Below are 19,178 nucleotides of genomic sequence, written 5' to 3'. Positions count from 1 at the left end.
TTCCAATAACCCTTGTCTGAAATATATACATATTCATAAATACATAATTAAAATATGTAAATTATAATTACATACATTTATATTGCTAGCACATAAAGGTTCTCAAAATTTTACAAGGTAAATAATATAGTTGGGATTCAGTCAGTTCCTTTTCTTCTGTCATCATATTACCCTGCTTTGGCCTTAACTATATACACATATGCATCTTATAGAGACAACAAGAGATTCTGTGGAGATTGACTGTGGAGAGTGATTGACCTATTGGGGAGGGGGAGTAATGGAGACTAAAGGAGAGAGAGAGGGGGGGAGGAAGAGGGAGAGGGAGAGGAGAGGAAGAAAGAAAAAAGTGGAAAAATAGTTGATTTGGATCAGTGATTCCAATGGTCTTAGATTATTTTGATATAATTACATTGTAGCTATTCTTACCTTTTACATTTGAGCCATTGTATAAACAATTTTCTTGGCTCTGTTAACTCTGCTCTGTAACATTTTATATAGGTCTTTCTGTTCTTCTCTATATTTTTCATATGCATCATTTCTCATAGCACAGTAATATTCCATTACATTTATGTACCTAATTTATTTAACTATTCCCCATTTGATGGACATCTAATTTATTTCCAGTTTTCCTTTGGTTTTGTTTTAATTTTGCTACTATAAAACAGACTGCTGTAAATAGTTTGGTGCATATGAGAACTTTCTTTTAAATGACCTCCTTAGTCATGAAACTATCTGGGTCAAAGTGTCTAAAATTTTTTTCACTTCATTTGTATAATCCCAAATTGCTTTCTAAAATGATCATACTCTTCCACAGCTCTACCAGTAATATACTCAAGTTCCTATCTTTTCACAACCTGACATTCATTATTTCTATCAATTCTTTTTTTTTCCAGTTCATTGTTTATGAGGTAAAACCCCATAATGGTTTTGAATTCCATTTCTCTCATTTTTCTATAAAGTTGTCAGTTGTTTGACATTCTTTTGTATATATTTATGTGTCTATATATCTTGGACGCCAATCCTAATCTAAGAGATTTAATACTATAATTTCTTAAATCTATTCTTTTGAGGCAAGTTGAGATAATGGCAAAATCTATTATAGACACTACACACATTGTTTCAATGAGATTCATCTTTAGTTTTTCTTGTTCTTAATGATAGGGATAGGGACTGGAATGTGATTCACAGATGTAGAACTCCTGGTGAGGAAATTCACTTTCCCAATGCAGGTTGTCCTTCCCTTCCTTTCTTCCTCCATCTCTCCTTCCATCATCTCTTCCTTCCATTCTTCCTTGGTCATTTCTTTCCCATCCCTTCCTTACATCCTTCTTTCTTTCTTCCCTTTTTCTCTTGGTATCTCTGTCTTTCTATACTCAATAAAACAAAAAATCCTTATAACAAACATGCATAGTATATAAAAACATATAATATATATATATATAAACATATATATAAAAAAAACATAGTATATAAAAACAAATTGCCATATTGGCCTTGAGTAAAAAAAATGAGTCTCATTTTGCCTGTTGTCTATGAAAGGGTGTGTGTATGTATGTGTAATATTTAATCTTCAATCCTCAGAACTTATAGTTTATGACTGGATTGATTACAATTCTAAAATCTTTCAAAGTTGTTTTTTTTGTTTATAGAAGTGCTCTCTGTATGGTTCTCAATTCATTTAACATTATTGATGAGGACTCCTAACTTTTTTCTTAATCTGATAATGTAATTTTTATAATAAAATAGTATTCTATGATATTCATATTTTATACTTTGTTTAACCATTCTGCAAAAGATGAATAATCCATTAGTTTCCACTACGAAATTAGCAGCTAGATTTTTATACATTATATAGTATACTTTGATAATTTTCTTTATTTCCTTTCATATAAAGGACTAGTAGTGATAAAGATGGGTCAGTGTATTAACAGCTGAGAATTAGTTTTGTTATGTTTTATGCAATTTATAAGCATAAGGAATTGCCTAGAATCCTAAAGGAATAAGAGAATTAGAAACAATATCAGGACTAGTAGGTACTGAAGGAAAAAATATATAGGCATTCCTGGATTTGGGCTCTTTTAATCTATCATGTACCACATTTGCTTTTCTGTTCATCTTGATAAGACGCTTATAAACACTGACCTTCAGCTTTAGTTATCTATGATACCAAATAGAATTATCATCTTTGATATGCTTGGTGAAAATACTAATTATTGTTAGTAGGGGTGTGGCTTAAAATTACTTGAATGGCAGTCAGATTTCTCCATTAGAAATTCAAAATGGTGGAAATCAGATCAGTTATTGAAACCACTGCTATGTATATCTGTGTACATTTTTCCACTTGTTCTAGACATTTATTTTTGTGACTTTGTCCTTTAGCACACATACACTTCAGCTCAGCAGCTCATGGTTCTCAAAGGCTAAGGAAACAAGGGCAAAGAGAAGGAAAAGCTATAGAAAAGAACTTAGCAGTGTCCTTTTAAATTATGTAAAGCTCGTTTCATGTAATAATGTCACTGAGCAAATAATCAGTTGGTTGAGGGAGATTAGTGGCTGTAATTATTTATTCATTTTAATGTTTGTTATTAAGCCTGCCTTTTGCTATCTGTGCCCATTATATTTTGAAAGATCAATACAAAGAAGATGAGGAAGTGCAGAAATGATGGTTAATTATCATGGAGGAGAAAAAGGTAGAAGCACGTGCTTGGTCTCCTGCTGTTCATCCTGTTCTTACCTTCACAAATATTCCCTTTGGGGAGCATCTCCTACCACAGAGCCTGTTTAAAGAAGAAGTTAAGAACATATAGTAGAGTCTCATTGTACTCTTCTATTAGATAAGACATCTGGTGGACCAGATTTTCAAGGCAGAGCTTTTCAGGATAATTTGACAGTGCCCTAACCAAACATTCTATCGTGTTTTCTCTGATCTCTCTTTTTTAAAAGGCATTGTAGCCCCCCACAAAAAATAAGCAGTCTTATCACTGAATACTCTGACTTCTATTTTTGATCCTCTGTGGAGTCATTCATATCAACAAGACTTTTTAATAGGGGAGCTAGGTTTTGTCATAGTGTATAGTATCTGGAATAGGGAAGATTCCTCTTTCTGAATTCAAATCTGGCCTCAGACATTTACTAACTTTGTGACATTTGGCAAGTCACTTAACCCTATACCTCATCCATTAAATGAGCTAGAGAAGGAAAGAATAAACCATTTCAGTATCATTGTCAAGAGAACCCCAAATAGTGTCATAAAGAATGGGACATGACTGAAAAGTGACTGAACAACAAAACACAGAGCAACCCTCTCCAGATGGTACAGATACTGAGCTCAGGCCCAGAGTTGTATGAGGGCCCCTCACTCTAATTCTTGAGATACCAACTCCTTGACACATTAAGTTCACTCCTCTGAAAAATCCTTGCCAATCTTCTCAAGCTTTATGTTCTATCATTTGTGGTTGATTAATACTGACTGTTTCTGGGCCACTTATTATATTACTTCTTACATACATCAAGTTTTTACACTAGGTGGCAAGTACCCTGTAAGAAAGAGTTGCACCTATGTTGCTTTCGATTCTCCATCATGTTTTTGTTCACGTCATTAAACAAATAAAATATTTAGTAACATTTATTTATTGGTAAATAAAATCTACATTATTATTTTGTATATTGGTAACATGCTTTTGGACCTTTTTAATAAATTCCAGAATTGGGACCAATCATCTTTAGAGATAGATTTCTGTTTGGAATGTTATATAAAAGATGATGTGGTGGTCTCTCAGGGAAAAAGGAGAAGAAAGAAAACACTATCTTGCTGATGCTCTAAATTCTATTCATTAAGCTTATCTTGCTTTAGTTTAAGATTCTGGGCCATGTTAAAAGGTAAGTAACCCTCGAAGGTTTCATAGTTTATCCTAGCCACTTCCAAATCTACAAAAAATACTCCATAACTCCATGGCATTGATTTGATATGAAGTTAGTAGGAGAGAAGTGGAAGAGGAGGACTAAATGATAGATTTGGAAGCATAAAGGTGGGATAATGAAGAATGATACTAGAAACTCTGAAAATGAAATCTAGAAACTTCTTAAATTGGATACAGCATAGTATTGTCCAGAATATTAGTCTTAGTAATTTCATTTGAAGTGTAAAAGAGATCATTTCAGAGCCAAAAAGCACAGTGCTCAAAATTTCTCTTAGCCAGTATGGACAGTTATGAAAACTGAAGTTGGGTTGAATTTTTGGCCAAATAGCATCTCTATACATCTTGCATGTGGGTTAAAAATGACAAAGAATTAAAATAATGCATTTTCAATAACATAATCTTAACACAAATATCTACTACAAATTATTGATCCTTGACAAAAAGATGCAGAAGATATTTCAGGACCATACATTGCCTCAATACTATGTGATTTTTTTTCACTTTACTGATGAATCAGGACCCAAGTTAATGAAGATTCTTTTTGATAGAATGGCAAATAGAAATAATATGGCAGCAGCTAGATGGATTAGTGTATTGAGAGCCAGATCCAGAGATAAGAGGTTCTGAGTTCAAATCTGACATCAGAGACTTCACAATTCTGACTCTGGGAAAATCACTTAAACTCAATTGCCCAACCCTTATCATGTTTCTTCCTTGGAACCAAGGTAGAACCAATATACATTATTGAGTCTAAGATGGAAGATAAGGGTTTAAAATTTATTAAAAAATAATAATTTTAGTAGTTAGTAGTTATAATGAAGATGATGAAAATAGTAACAACAACAATAATAGTAATTTATCCTCTAGATAACAAGAGTTCAGGAAGCACTGAGGTAAATTATATAAGTATATAGTAAGCTGCCAAGGAGAAGTTGGGAATATATTTGATAGTCATCCTTATACCTTTGAAGCTAATGTCAGTGAGGAAAATTCTTTGTATCCTTCTAAAAGAGAGAATCTCAGGATGAAGTTGGCATGAGTTTGACAAAAGGTGACAGGGGGAAATTTACACTGTTATATTCCCCCAGAAATGTCATATAATGTATTTGACAATGTAAGATAAAGTGGCTTGTAATAACCACTGATATAGATGGGAAGTTTCACTGATCCAAGTCGTTATTGAGTTCCCTTTTTGTTCTGTAGAATATAGTATAGTTTTCAATTCAGACTTTGAGGATTCCTGGGGAAAATAAAGCTACTACCATTACAGGGTTTGGAACATCTTGGAGGACCAGTATTCAATAAGGTAATGACTGACAATAGTCAGAGATTGAAAGATAGACAGACACAGAGATAGACACAGGGAGACAGAGGAATTGCTGTAAATTGACATAAATGTGGATAGTGTAACCGCAAAAAATGTGGGTTTCCAAGACTGTGAATTGCCAAAACTGTAAAGATAATTTTTAGTGTCTTGATTTAAATAACAAATAAGTGGTCGCCATGGGAAAAATTCCCAAATATGAAAATACCCAAGTCAGCTGGGTTTTATGAAGATTTTAATTAAAATGGAGGAATTTAAGGGAAGGGAGAGAGAGAGAGAAAGAGAAAATAGTAGGAAGGGCCTAGGCCTGGGCCTTAAGAGAGACTAGTCAGTCTTTAATCACTCACCACAAGATTTGTCCCAAGCAAAACTCCAGTCCTTCACTGAAATCCTCAACTCCTGAACTGAGTTCAGAGACCCAGCTCCTCCAAACTAACTCCAAACTCCAACTAAATTCAGAGAGCCTCCTCTGAACTCCTGACCTCCTTTTAAAGAGAATTTTCTCTTATGTAACCTCCCCTAAATTTTCATATCTACCAATCACAGTAGACGCTTTTCCCCAAGACTGTCCATTCTTAGTTCACATCTTCTTTTGTTATCACCTTCTCTGATTAGATTATATCTTCAGAGAATTTCACATCTCTTTGCTAAGCTTGCCCTTTATAAATTTCTTGACCTTTTAGTGATTAATTTAACCTTTATAGGTACTTATCATCTTTTTGTATTAGATATAAAATAGACCACCTAGCTTAGGGTTTTTGCTTCACTATAAGTATGAGTTGGGGACTTTTCATTGTTCAATCAGGAATTTTACAACTTTATCGTCCCCTAAGCCACTGTCTGAGCAGGGTGGAGTAATTGTAAAGTTCTGGATACATTCCTGACTAAGTACCTCCATTGTAGAAAACGGGGAATAGCTTAATCACATCTTCTGAAGTAGAGTCTGAGCAGTTTTAAGATTCACAATAGAGATAGAAATACAGAAAGATGATACATACATTAAAGTTAGGTGTTACTGAGTGTGGGCAGGATAGTGACTATGAAGGTTTAGGAGATGAACTAAGTCTCAATTTATGTTTTTATATGCATATTAAATATAACATTCACATTTGATTTTATGGTAGTCATGTAGTTGCAGACATATAAAGCAGGGACTGACCTACCTGGAAGGGGGAAAACAGAGGTGGGTGGATAATAGACTATAATTAGACCTGGGTCAGAATTACTAATTTCACTTTTTTAAAATTTTATTTTTATTGTCATGCAAAACACACTTCCATATTGGTCATTGTTGCAACAGCACACTTGTACATAACCAAAATCCCCAAATAAAGCCATAAATAAACAGATGGTAAAGACAATACCAACAGTTCCTTTTCAGGAATGTGGAGAGCCTTCCCCATCATAAGTCTTTCAGGATTGTCCCAGATCACTGCTTTGCTGAGAGTAGCTAAGTTTTCACAGATAATCATCATGTACTAATCATCATGTACTATTGTTATTATTGTGAATACTGTTCTCCCAGTTATACTTATTTTGCTCTGTATCAGCTCCTGCAGATTTTTCCAGATTTTTCTGCAATCGTCTTGCTTATCATTTATTATAGCATAATAGTATTGTTACCAACACGTACCATTCCCCAATTGATGAACATCCCCATAATTTCCAATTCTTTGTCATTACAAAAAGCTACTGTAAATATTTTTGTAAATTAGGTTCTTTCCCTTTTTTTATTATTCCCTTGGGATGCAGACCTAGTAGTTGCATCATCAGATCCAAAAGTATGCACAGTTTTGTAGCTCTTTGGGCATAGTTCAAAATTGCCATCTAAAATGGCTAAATCAGTTCACAACTCCACCAATAATGCATTAGTGTTGTGATTTTTCCACATCCCTTCCAACATTTACCACCTTCCTTTCTTGCGAATCTTTCCTGTCCAATCTAATAGGTATAAGGTACTATCTCAGCATTGTGTTAATTTGTATTTCTCTAATCAAGAATGATTTAATATTTTATATGATTATTGATGGCTTTGATTTCTTCATCTGAAAATTATTTGTTCATATCCTTTGACCATTTATGATTTGGGGAATAGCTTTTATTCTTATAAATTTCAATTCTTTTTCTATAAATTTGAGAAGTTAGACCTTTATCAGAGACATTTGTTATAAAAAAACTTTTCCCTAGTTTGTTGTTTCTCTTCTAATCTTGGTTATATTAGTTTTATTTTTACAAAAGCCTTTTAATTTAATATAATCAAAATTAATCATTTTATATCTTATAATACACTGTATCTCTTGTTTGGTCATAAATCTTGTCTTCTCCAAAGATATGCCAGGTAAAGTATTCTGTTTGACCTAATTTAGTCAAGGTATCACTTTTTATGTCTAAATCATATATCTATTTTTAGTGCTATAAAATAATTATTTGGTTGTTTGATCATAGCTTGGCCTCCCCATGAGCAATTGATATGTTCCCAATTGTTTAGATCTGAATTCATTAGTGTGAAAAGTTTTGTAATTGTGTTCATATGATTCCTATATTTTGCCTTCACAAGTAGATTCTTGGGTATTTTTTATTGTATAGAGTGATTCAAATGGAGTTTCTCTTTCTATCTCCTGCTGCTAGACTTTGTAGCTAATGTATAGAAATTCTGATGATTTATGCAGATTTATTTTGTATCCTGCAACTTCACTAAAGTTAAATATTTCAACTAGTTATTTAGTTAATTCCCTAGGATTCATTAAGTTTACTATCATATCATTCACAAATAGTGATAGATTTCATTTCCTCATTGCTTACTGTAATTTCTTCAATTTCTTTTTCTTTCCTTACTGTTATAGCTAGCATTTCTAATATAATATTAAATAATAATGGCAACAATGGGCATCTGTACTTTACTCTTGCTCTTAATGGGAAGGCTTCTAACTTATTCCCATTGCATATGATACTTGCCAAATGTTTTAGTAGTAGTTTTCATTTTAAGGAATGACCCATTAATTCTTATGATTTATAGTTTTTTTTTTAAATAGAAATGGATGTTTTATTTTGATGAAGGCTTTTTCTGCATCTAATGAGATAATTATATGGTTTCTGTTAGTTTGGTTATTGATATGGTCAATTATGCTCAAATTTTCCCAATAATAAACCATCTCTTCATTCTTGGTATAAATCCCACTTAGTCATAGTGAATTATCCTTGTGATATGTTGCTGTAGTCTCTCTGCTATTGTCTTATTAAAATATTAGCATCTACATTCATTAATGAAATAAGCCTATAATTTTCTTTCTCTGTTTTTGCTCTAACTGGCTTAGGTTAGTGTACTATATTTGTTTCATGAAAATAATTTAATAGGATTCTTTCTCTGCCTGTTTCTTCAAATAGTTTATGTATTATTGGGATTAATTTTTCTTTACATGTTTGATAAAATTCACTTGTGAATCCATCTAGAGATTTTTTCATAGGGAGGTCATTTTCATTGCTCAATTTCTTTTTCTGAGATGAGATTACTTAAATATTCTATTTTCTCTTTTCTTAAACTTGTCAATTTGTATTTTTGAAAATGTTCATCAATTTCACTTATATTGTCAGATTTATTGGCATATAATTTGGCAAAATAGCGCCCAATTATTTCTTTAATTTCCTCTTTATTGGTGGTAAGTTCACTCTTTTCATTTTTGATATTAATTATTTGATTTTTTCTTTTATTTTTGATCATATTAACCAACATTCCATTTTCTTTTTTTTATAACACCAACTCCTAGTCTTATGTATTAGTTCAAAGGTTCTCTTACTTTAAATTTATTAATTTCTCCTTTAAATTTTTAGGATTCCCAATTTAGTCTTTAAATCAGGATTTTTAATTTGTTCTTTTCCTAGGTTTTTAGTTGCATGTTAAATAGTTTTTATTTTCTCTATTTTATTAATGTAAGCATTTAGAGAGAGAAATTTTCCCCTAAGTACTGATTTTGCTCTATCCCATTAATTTTAATATGTTGTTTACTTATTATTATTATGCTCATTGGTAAAATTATTTCTATAATTTATTCTTTGAGCCACCATCTTTTAAGGATTAGATTAGTTTCCAATTAGTTTTTTATTTGTCTTTACATGAAGCCTTATTCATTATAATTTTTATTGTATTGTGAGCTGAAAAGGATGCTTTTCAGAATTTGTTTGTGAAGTCTTATGCTCAATTTTTGTTGTAGAAGCCATGTACTGCTGAAAATTATCTTTATTCCTTTCTATTTCCATTTCAATTTTATCCAAAGATCTCTTAGTTCTATGTTTTCTAAGATTTCAATCACTTTCCTTATTTCTTTCTTGTTTACTTTTTGGTTTTATTTATTCTGATCTGAAAGGGAGAATTTGAGATTCTGTAATAGTATAGTTTTACAAAATGTCTATTTCCATCTGAATTTAGCTTAACTTTTTAAAAATTTTAAATGCTATACCATTTGGTATATGTATTCTAATTATTTTAAAAAATTAATTAATCAAGAATATTTTCCATAGTTATATGATTCATGTTCTCTCCCTCCCTACTTTGCTCCTCCTTCCCTGATCTGAGAAGCAATTCCACTGGGTTATGCATGTATTATTGCTCAAAACCTATTTCCATATTATTCATATTGGTAATAGAGTAATCTTTTAAAACTCAAACCCTTAATTATATACCCATAGAATCACATGTTTTCTTCTGTGTTTTTACTTTCACAATTCTTTTCTCTGGATGTGCATAGCATTCCTCATAAATCCTTCAGTATTGTCCAGGATGATTGCATTGCTATTATTATTAGTAGTAAAGTTTTTAACATTTGATTAAGCCACAATGTTTCACTTTCTGTGTAAAATATTTTCCTGGTTTTGCTCATTTTCACTCTGCATCAGTTCATGGAGGTCCTTCCAGTTCACATAGACATCCTCCAGTTCCTCATTCCTTAGAGTATAATAATATTCCTTTTCAAACATGAGCCATATTTTCTTCAGTCATTCCTCAACTAAGGGGCATGCATTTATTTTCCATGTTTTTTGCCACCACAAAAAACTCAGCTATAAATATGTTTGTATAAACATTTTTTAAAAATCTCTTTCAAGTACAAACTCAGTAGTATTATTGCTAGATCAGAGGACATGCAGTCTTTTAAAGCCCTTTGGACATAATTCCATATTGCCTTCCAGAATAGTTGGATGACTTCACAACTCAATCAGCAAAGCATTAGAGTTCCAATTTTGCCAGATGTCCCCCAACATTTATTATTTTCCTTTAGTGTCAAATTGGTCAATCTGATAGGTATAAGGTAGTGCCTCAGAGTTGTTTTGATTTGGATTTGTCTAATTTGGAGGGATTTAGAATTTTTTTTCACATGATTATTGATAGTTTTTATTTCTTTATCTGAAAACTGCTTATTTCTGTCCCTTGGCCATTTGTTAATTGAGGAATGGCTTGATATCCTGTACATATGACTTAGTTCCTTATATATTTGGGAAATTAGAGAATTGTCTGAGAGTTCCATTAAAAAAACTTTTCCCCAGTTTGTTGCTTCCCTTCTAATATTGATTGTATTGGTTTTGTTCATATAAAACCTTTTTAATTTATTATAATCAAAATTATTAATTTTGCATCCTAGATGCAAAATTCTCTATCTTTTGTTTGGTTTTAAATTCCTTCTTTCCCATAGATATGACAGACATAAGGCATACAATTCTATGTTCTTTTAATTTGTTAGAGACAGAAATGCAAAGGGTTGGATTAGATTATTTAAGAGTATGGTTGCCAGGAATTTAATCAATTCCAAATGATTTTTTTAGCAATTTATTTACAAAATATAGAAAGAGTAAAAGTAAGAAAATCAGAGAGAGAATAGGGTAAGATATCTTACCTAACACACTAAATATTTTGCTTCAGTCCCTGATTCAACCCAGGCAGGGCTAATTAGAAATCAGCCAGAGGGGCCTCAGTCTTGAGCCAGGGATGAATGAAGCAAGATCTTCAGTCATGAAGCCTCTTTCAAAAGGGGATATCAGTCCTGAGGGCAGTCCCTTAAGAAGATCTAGAAAAGGAGTCAGCTTTTTACACTCACCCACATGGAAGTTCAAAGGGAGAGATTTAAGAACAGTCTCACCAAGTCCAAGGTCTCAGATCCAGTAATCAGATTCTTCACCAGCCTCCAACTTGAGCTCAGAACTTCAAAGAAAAAAGAAGTGCCTCACAGGAAGTTGTAACTCCTTTTAAAGGAAGTTATAACTCCTTTTAAAGATGCTTTGTTGCATTACTTCCTGTATATTCCTATACTTTTTATGTGGACAAATTATAGTCTATAGTTTTGCTTAGGACTGCCCAGGGGGCAGTCAGTGGTTTCTGATTCATCACCCACTTTTGCACATGTGGGTCACAGACCTCCCCCATTCAAGTGTAAGTGGTGTATATATACTACTGGTGATTAAATTTAAAAATGGGCAAGGGAGAGTTAATCCCATCTTCATATTTATTTATGATTTTCAATTTTTATGTTTAAATCATTTATTCATTTGGGATTTATGTTGGTATAGGGTGTGGAGATGTTGATTTAAATCTAATTCTTTCCATACTGTTTTTCAATTTTCCTAGTAGCTCTTGTCAAATAGTGAGTTCTTATTCAAAAAACTGGGATCTTTGGGTTTATCAAATACTAGGTTCTTGAAGTCTGTGGATTCTTACAATCTTTATTTTACCATCTTGTTCAAGAATTTCAAGGCAGTTTTCTTGGGTAATTTCCTGTAGTATTGTCACTAGGTTTTTTGTTTTTTTTTTCCTGTCATGACTTTGAGGTAGTCCAATAATTCTTAAATTGTCTCTCCTGGATCTATTTTTTAGGTCAGTTGTTTTCTCACTGAGGTGTCACATATTATCTTCAAATTTTTTTTATTCTTTTGATTTTCTTTTAATATGTCCTGGTGTCTCATGAAGCCATTACCTCCAAATTGCACAATTCTAATTTTTCAAGACTAAATTTCTTCCCTGACCTTTTGATTCTCCTTTTCCATTTGGTCTGTTCTTCATTTCAAGATATTCTCCTTTTCTTCCATCTTTTTTTTTTTTGCATTATTTTCCAGCTGGTCAATTCTGGCTTTCAATGACTGTGCCTCTGTTTTCTGATAACCTATTTGACTTTTAGGCTACTATTTTCTTTTTGTCATTTTCCTTTAACCAGTTTTATTTGATTTTTAAATTCCTTTTTGAGCTCCTCTAGAGCTTCCATCAAATTCCCTGACTTTTTTGAGGCTTTGCTAGATGTTCTATGAATCTTGTCCTTGTCAATTTGTTCTGTTCTTTGGTCCTCATTGGCATAGAAATTTTAAATCAGAGTTTTCAATTTTTTCTTGTTTATTCATTTTATTTACTTTTTTCATGCCTTATGGATTATAAACTTACCCCTCTATTGATTTACTAAACCAGAGCATTTGAGCTATAATGCCTTGAGGCTACATTTTCACTTTTCTCAATCTTCTGCTGCTTTAGTGGATTCACCTGGTTGAGCTAACCTGCTGAGCAATAGTCTGCCCTAGAGCAAATTCTTCACTGTAGATATAGGGGTGAAGGGTGTCCATTCAGGTGTTTCCCATTCTGAGTTTCTACATGCCAGGTCAGAGTCCTGGACCTTCTGTGGTGGGCCAGAGTTGTTCCCTCATGGTTTCAGCCTCCAACTGAGGCTCACATAGGAAGCTGGTCTTGCAGATTTCAGTGGGGTGGGTGAGGGTTTTTTGCCCAATGGCCTCCCCAACATTTCTCCCTGCTAGTAGAAATCAAAGTTCTGAACCTAGTGTGGTAGGCCAGAGGTGGTCCCTCAGGGTTACAATCTCTGCCTGTGGCTCACATAGCCAGCTGGATATTTTTGCAGGTCTCAGTGCAGTAGGTAACAGAAGGTGTTCAGCTAGCCCATCTTTCCCTTATCCTGTGAAAAAAGACACACTGTGCCTAACTTTCACAAGTTTTTTTTTTTCAGTAGGATAGTACTCTGATTTCTTCTTGTTGTGTTTTGATTTCTGTTTTCTTTGAAGCATGATATAAATATTGGTTTGGAAAAAGTGTCAGAGAGGTTTGAGCTTCAGTTGCCCTAAAACTCCATCTTGGCTGTGCATTCATATGTTTAGTACTGATATTACTTAATTGTTTATAGTACATTTTAGCAAGATGTAATTTCCTTCCTTATCTTTCTTAATCAGATATATTTTTTTCTTTAGCTTTGTCTGAAATCATGATTGCTATTTTTGCTTTTTTATTTCAGAGGATACACAATAAATTCTGCTCTAGCCCCTTACTTTTACTCTGTGTCACTGCTTCAAATGTATTTCTTATAAACAATATATAATAGTATTCTAGTTTTAAACCACTCAGCTCTCTTCTTCCATTTTATGGGCTAGTTCATCCCAACTATATTCACAGTTATGATTGACAACAATGTATCCCGCTGTATTTTATTTTACTCTTGATTCTGTGCTTTTTCCTTTCTCTCTGTCCATCTTCACTGGTGTTTAGCTTTTCCCTCTCTCCTCCCCCACATCTCTTTCCCTCCTATTACCACCAACCCTGTCCTTGTCTTATTCCCTTTCTACGTCTCAATAGGGTAAGATGGAATTCTATAACCTAATGAGTATGGTTATTATTTCCTCTCTGAGCCAGTTAAAATGAAATAAAATTTAAATTTTTCCTGCTACCGCCCTCATTTTCTCTCCACTGTAATAGTTTTTCATACCTCTTTAAGTGAAACAATTTGCCCCATTGCAGCTCTCCTTCCCTTTTCTCTCAGTGTAATCCTATTTTTCACTCAATTTTTTTGGCATATCATATAATCTTAATTCATTTAATTTTACATCCTCTGGGTATGTATACTCCTTCTTATTGTTCTACTATTATTTAAAAATAAGAATTATAAATATCCATTTCTATGAAAGAATAGGTAAACTTTGACCTATTTTAATCTCTTAGATTTTCTCTTTCTTACTTATTTTTTAGACTTCTCTTGGGTCTTTTGTTTGGACATTAAATTTTCTGTTTAGGTCTGGTGTTTTCATCAGGAATGCTTGGAAATCTTTTATTTTATTTAATAACCATTTTTCCCTTGAAAGAATATATTCAGTTTCATGGAATAGGTGATTCTGAGTTGTAGACCTATATCTTTCATCTTCTGGAATAGCATACTCTATGTCTTCCAACCTTCTAGGCTGTTAAATTCTTTGAAACCTTACCGTAGGGCCATGGTCTTTGCATTGTTTTCTTTCTGGCTGCTCACAATATTTTCTCTTTGACTTGGGGGCTCTTGAATTTAGCTACCATATTCCTGGGAGCTATCATTTCCAAATTTCTTTTTTGGGGTAATATGTAGATTCTTTTAATTTCTATTTTACTATTTTGTTCAAGAACTTCAGGGCAATTATCTTTGATAATCCTTGTATTATAATTTCTAGGTTGTTTTTTTTTTTTGAATCATGGCATTCAGGTAGGTTAATAATTTAAATTTGTCCCTCCTGGATCTATATTTTAGGTTTTTTTTTTAATGATAATTTCCCTTTTTCTTCTTTTTTTTCTTCTTCTTTTGATTTTGTTTTATTGTTTATTGATATCTAATAAAATCCTTAGCTTCTAGTTGTCCAATTCTAATGTTTAAAAAATTATTTTCTTCCATCAGCTTTTGAACCTCTTTTTTTATTTGGTCCATTTCTTCTTGCATTGCTTTCATTTCTCTTCTCCATATATCTTCTGTCTTTCTTAACTGATTTTTAAAATCCTCTTTGAGCCCTTCCAGAATCTAAATCCTTTTCATATTTTTCTTTAGAACCTTACATGTATTTACTTTGCTTTCATTGCCTCCTTCTGTGTCTGTGCCTTGATCTTTGTCTCCACAAAATTTTTCTATGTTTAGGTATGTATTTTTTGTTTGTTTATTTTCCCAGCATTTTTCTTGACTTTCACATTTATTTTAAAGGCAGGTTCTGTTCTCAGGGAGGATAGGTCACTCTCTTAAACTTCAGTTCTTCCCTGATGCTACCCTTAACCTTATTTCTGGGTTTCTGGAAGTTTCACTTATTCCAAAGTGGTGTGAAGTCCTGTGTGCTGGGTGCTCAGTAAGCTGCTTCCCACTCCTGAATCAATCACCCCTTAAGATTGCTAATGACTCAAATTCTATCATCTGTCATGGGTGGGGGATTTTGGTCTTACTCTTGACTTGATCAGACCAGGCACACTATGGATTGCCTTACCATGGCACTCTGTCTTTTTCTTTGCTAAGGGCTAGCTAGATTTAGACTTCCACAGGCCAGTGCCCTGGGGACTGTCTTTACTGTGGATCCAGGGGCTTAGCTCTGGTTTTACATTGACCTAGAGTGCTACACAAATTGCCTGAAACTGGGGTTGAGGTCCTCACAACAAGTTTGGGCTGGGGCTTTTTGCTTTACTCTGAGTGAACACAGATCAGGTATTCAGCACAGATTGCCTTGGGCTAGAACTCTAGACATTATTGCAGATTTGCTTGTAACTTTACAGGGTTGTGAATTGGATTGTACTGCTATTGGTTTAGGCAGGGTCTCAGGCTATGAATATTTCTTTGTGTCCACGTTCAGAACCTGGGGAAATAAATGTGGGGTGGGGGAGCTCTTGCCACTGGCTTGCCCCTTACAGCCTCATGCTGGCTCTTCTTCTCTCTTACCCCAGTGACCCAGATGATCTCTGATGATGTTTCAAGTTTTTCTTTGCATGAAAGTTGCTTCACTCAATCTCCTTGCTGGTCCTTTTACTCCAGTATTCTTTTTTGTTGTCTTCTTTTAATATTGGCCAGAGGAGATGCTCATGGTGCTTTCAAGCTTTTCCTGCTTCTTTTCTGCCATTTTGGCCTTGCCTTGATTTCATTTCTTAACATCAATCTAAAGTTAACATCAGACTCAACTTAAAACATGTTTAACATTAATGGTAAACTAGAGAAAACTGAGCTGTGATCACATTTTCAAATCATAAAATCTCAGCATAGAAGGTACCTTAAAGGATGTCTAGTCTGATATACTTACCTTAATGGTAATCTTTTCTATAACATCCCTGGAAAGTGATCAGCTAGCTTTGACTTGAACCTGTGACAGGGAATTCATCAATTCTTGAAGAAGCCCATTCCCCTTTTAGATAGCTTTAATTCTGAGGAGTTGTTGTTGTTGTTATGGTTTGTTTGTTTGTTGTTGTTGTTCTTCTTCTCCTCCTCCTCCTCCTTCTTACTTGAGGTCTAAAAATAAGAATGAAATGAATGTCAGAGATAATTACTTTAAGAGTTCACAGATAAAACAAACTTTAAGATTGGTCAGGGATGACATCTTGCAATATTATATGGGTCTGAGTTCCAGGAGGCTTGATCACCCTCCTCCATAGGATACATAGAAATTCCCTCTAGCCAAGGTTAATAAATTAAAGTTTTGAGACAAAATTACCATCAAATATATTCACCTTGGTGAACTTACATTCAACTTGGTAAATTTAAAGAGGAATAAGGGAGAGTGGAGTGAATTTGGAAATATGTAATGAAAGCTTCTGCATTCAATGGAAGTTCAACTATTTTGAATTTCTCTCCTGAGGTCATATCAAAATGAGCAAGAATACCCAGATTCTCCCCCCTTTTCCTTCTCTACACACTGTCTTGGCATCATAAATACTAATTGGTTGCTATGGTGATCCCATGCTTGTAACTAAAACTGAGGTTTCTAGGTAACAGGGTCTGAGATTGAGAATGATGAATAACTTCCCTATCTGAGTTTTGCATGAAGGCTTATGTCAGCATGCAAAAACTGGCAATTCTACCCTCAGTTCCAAAGGATTGGTAAATTTGTTAATTTTATCCTCATCATTTCTGACTAGATCAATTCATCTACCCAAAGAAGCTGATTGCCTTCATATAAGTTGGGCTCTGAAGTTGACAACTTCCATAAACTCACTGTCAAGGAGAAATACCAGTTATGGGCAGAATTTAGCACTTAATATACTTTTTTTTTATTTTATTGCCAAAAAGGGTTCAGCATAGCTAAGATGATTTAAGCCATCAATGTGATGCTGTAGAAACAGGCTTATGTAAAAGAGACTAGTTATTGCCTCTCTTCTACAACTAGAGAGTGTATTGAGAAACATATCCTATTCTATTGGGATTAAAGGATAAATGCATGACTTTATATAAAGAACCCTTGAGTTATAATCATCAATCACCACTGACCAACATCCTTGCCCCTAAAAATGTGTCACATACTTACTTGAACCTTGTGAAGGAGGATGAAATTTTTTCCTCACCCTTACTGAAGATTTTATGAGAATTAACAATTAAATAATTGTAAAGCACTTTTCATTTTGATTTTATGGGCAACTCATATTTGAAAATAAGAATTACTATTTTCTAGGATTTGATATAGTTCTCTCTCTCTCTCTCTCTCTCTCTCTCTCTCTCTCTCTCTCTCTCTCTCTCTCTCTCTCCCTCTCTCTCTTCCTCCCACTCTCACTTTCTGTCTCTCTCTCCAACAGGCCAACTCTTTCATATTCCAATCTTATATGAAAGTGACTAATGAAAAAAATGAATAGTAATTTTGAAAGATTTTACCCACTTTTGTAGCCAAACAAAATGCATGTGCTGAACAAAATAAACACCAACTAGAAAACAATTCCTTGAAAAAAGTAATAATTTGTGTTAATTATTGAACAATTTTTTGAAGCAGAATAATGTAAGATTTACACAGCACAGTAAACATAAGAGCAATGATAGGTTGAATTAATAAGAGTAATAACAATAATAATAATTGCTAATATTCATATAAGATTTAACCTTGTAAAGCATTTTAGATACAATTGTACCTTATTAAATCATATCATCAAAGAACTAGCAATACACCATTATATCAGGGCTAGTTAGAATTCTCCCTGATATTAATCTATTCATGAACTTATTTAAAAATTTAAGAAATAATTGAGATTTACTATTGATGTCAACATTTCTAAAATAGCACCATGCAAGTAATCAAAATAAAATGTGAAATGGCTAAAAGAGAATTCCTGGAAGTTCTCAAAAAGCATTTTAAAAAGAAGATATTGGAGATAGAAGAAAAGTTGAGAAAAGAATTAAAAACAATTAATAAAATCATGAAAAAAGAGTCTGTAATTTGGTAAAGGAGGCACTAAAATACTGAAGAAAATAACATTTTAAAAAACAGAATAGGCCAATGATAAAAGATGAACAAAATTCAACTGAAGAGAACTGCTAAAAAAAAAAAAGCTCAATTGGCCACATGTAAAAGGAGATATAAAAAGATTGCTTAGGAAAATAATTTCTGAAAAATTAGAATTGAACAAGTGAACATGACTGACTCCCTAAAGTTGCAAAAAAAACCCCAGTAAAATAAAACAAAAATAATTTAAGAAATAGAAGAAAAGGTGAAATATGTCATTGGAATGACAGACCTGGAAAATAGACTGAAGAGAAATGATTTAAAAATTAGAGGACTTCTTGAAAGCCACAACCAGAAAAGAAGGATAGATATCATCTTTGAAGAAATTATCAGGAAAAAATGCCCTGATATTCTATAATTATGAGGTAAAATAGAAATCAAAAGAATACCCCTTATTCATCTGCTAAAAGAGATTCCCAAACAGAAACTCCCAGGAATATTATAGCCAATAGTATAACCAATCTTGTAGCAAAATTCTAGCTCCAAAGTCAAGGAAATAATATATCATAGAGCTACAATGAGAATAATATAAGATTTAGTATGTCCTTCATTAAAGGATTGAACAACTTAGAATGTGATATTCTGGAAAACAAAGGATTACAACCAAGAATTACTCTACAAAATTGATTATAACCTTTCCAGGCGGAAATTATATATTTATTGCAAGAGGATTTTTGATCATTTCTCATGCAAAGACCAGACCTGAATAGAAA

The 19,178-nt window shown here is 33.2% G+C and overlaps 1 long non-coding RNA gene across 1 annotated transcript; it reads right to left on the bottom strand.

Annotated features, from left to right (window-relative positions):
- Positions 1 to 1,128: 1,128 nt before the first annotated feature.
- On the bottom strand, positions 1,129 to 17,042 carry LOC103101740 (uncharacterized). The gene is made up of 3 exons (XR_463991.2): positions 16,723 to 17,042; positions 16,285 to 16,490; positions 1,129 to 1,367 (listed from the first exon to the last, which is right to left on the bottom strand). It is a non-coding gene; the product is annotated as an uncharacterized LOC103101740 (long non-coding RNA).
- Positions 17,043 to 19,178: the final 2,136 nt, after the last annotated feature.

The sequence above is a fragment of the Monodelphis domestica genome, chromosome 3, assembly GCF_027887165.1.
Source record: "Monodelphis domestica isolate mMonDom1 chromosome 3, mMonDom1.pri, whole genome shotgun sequence".
In the NCBI taxonomy this organism is placed as follows: Eukaryota; Metazoa; Chordata; class Mammalia; order Didelphimorphia; family Didelphidae; genus Monodelphis; species Monodelphis domestica.
This window is presented reverse-complemented; position numbering and strand designations above follow the sequence as displayed.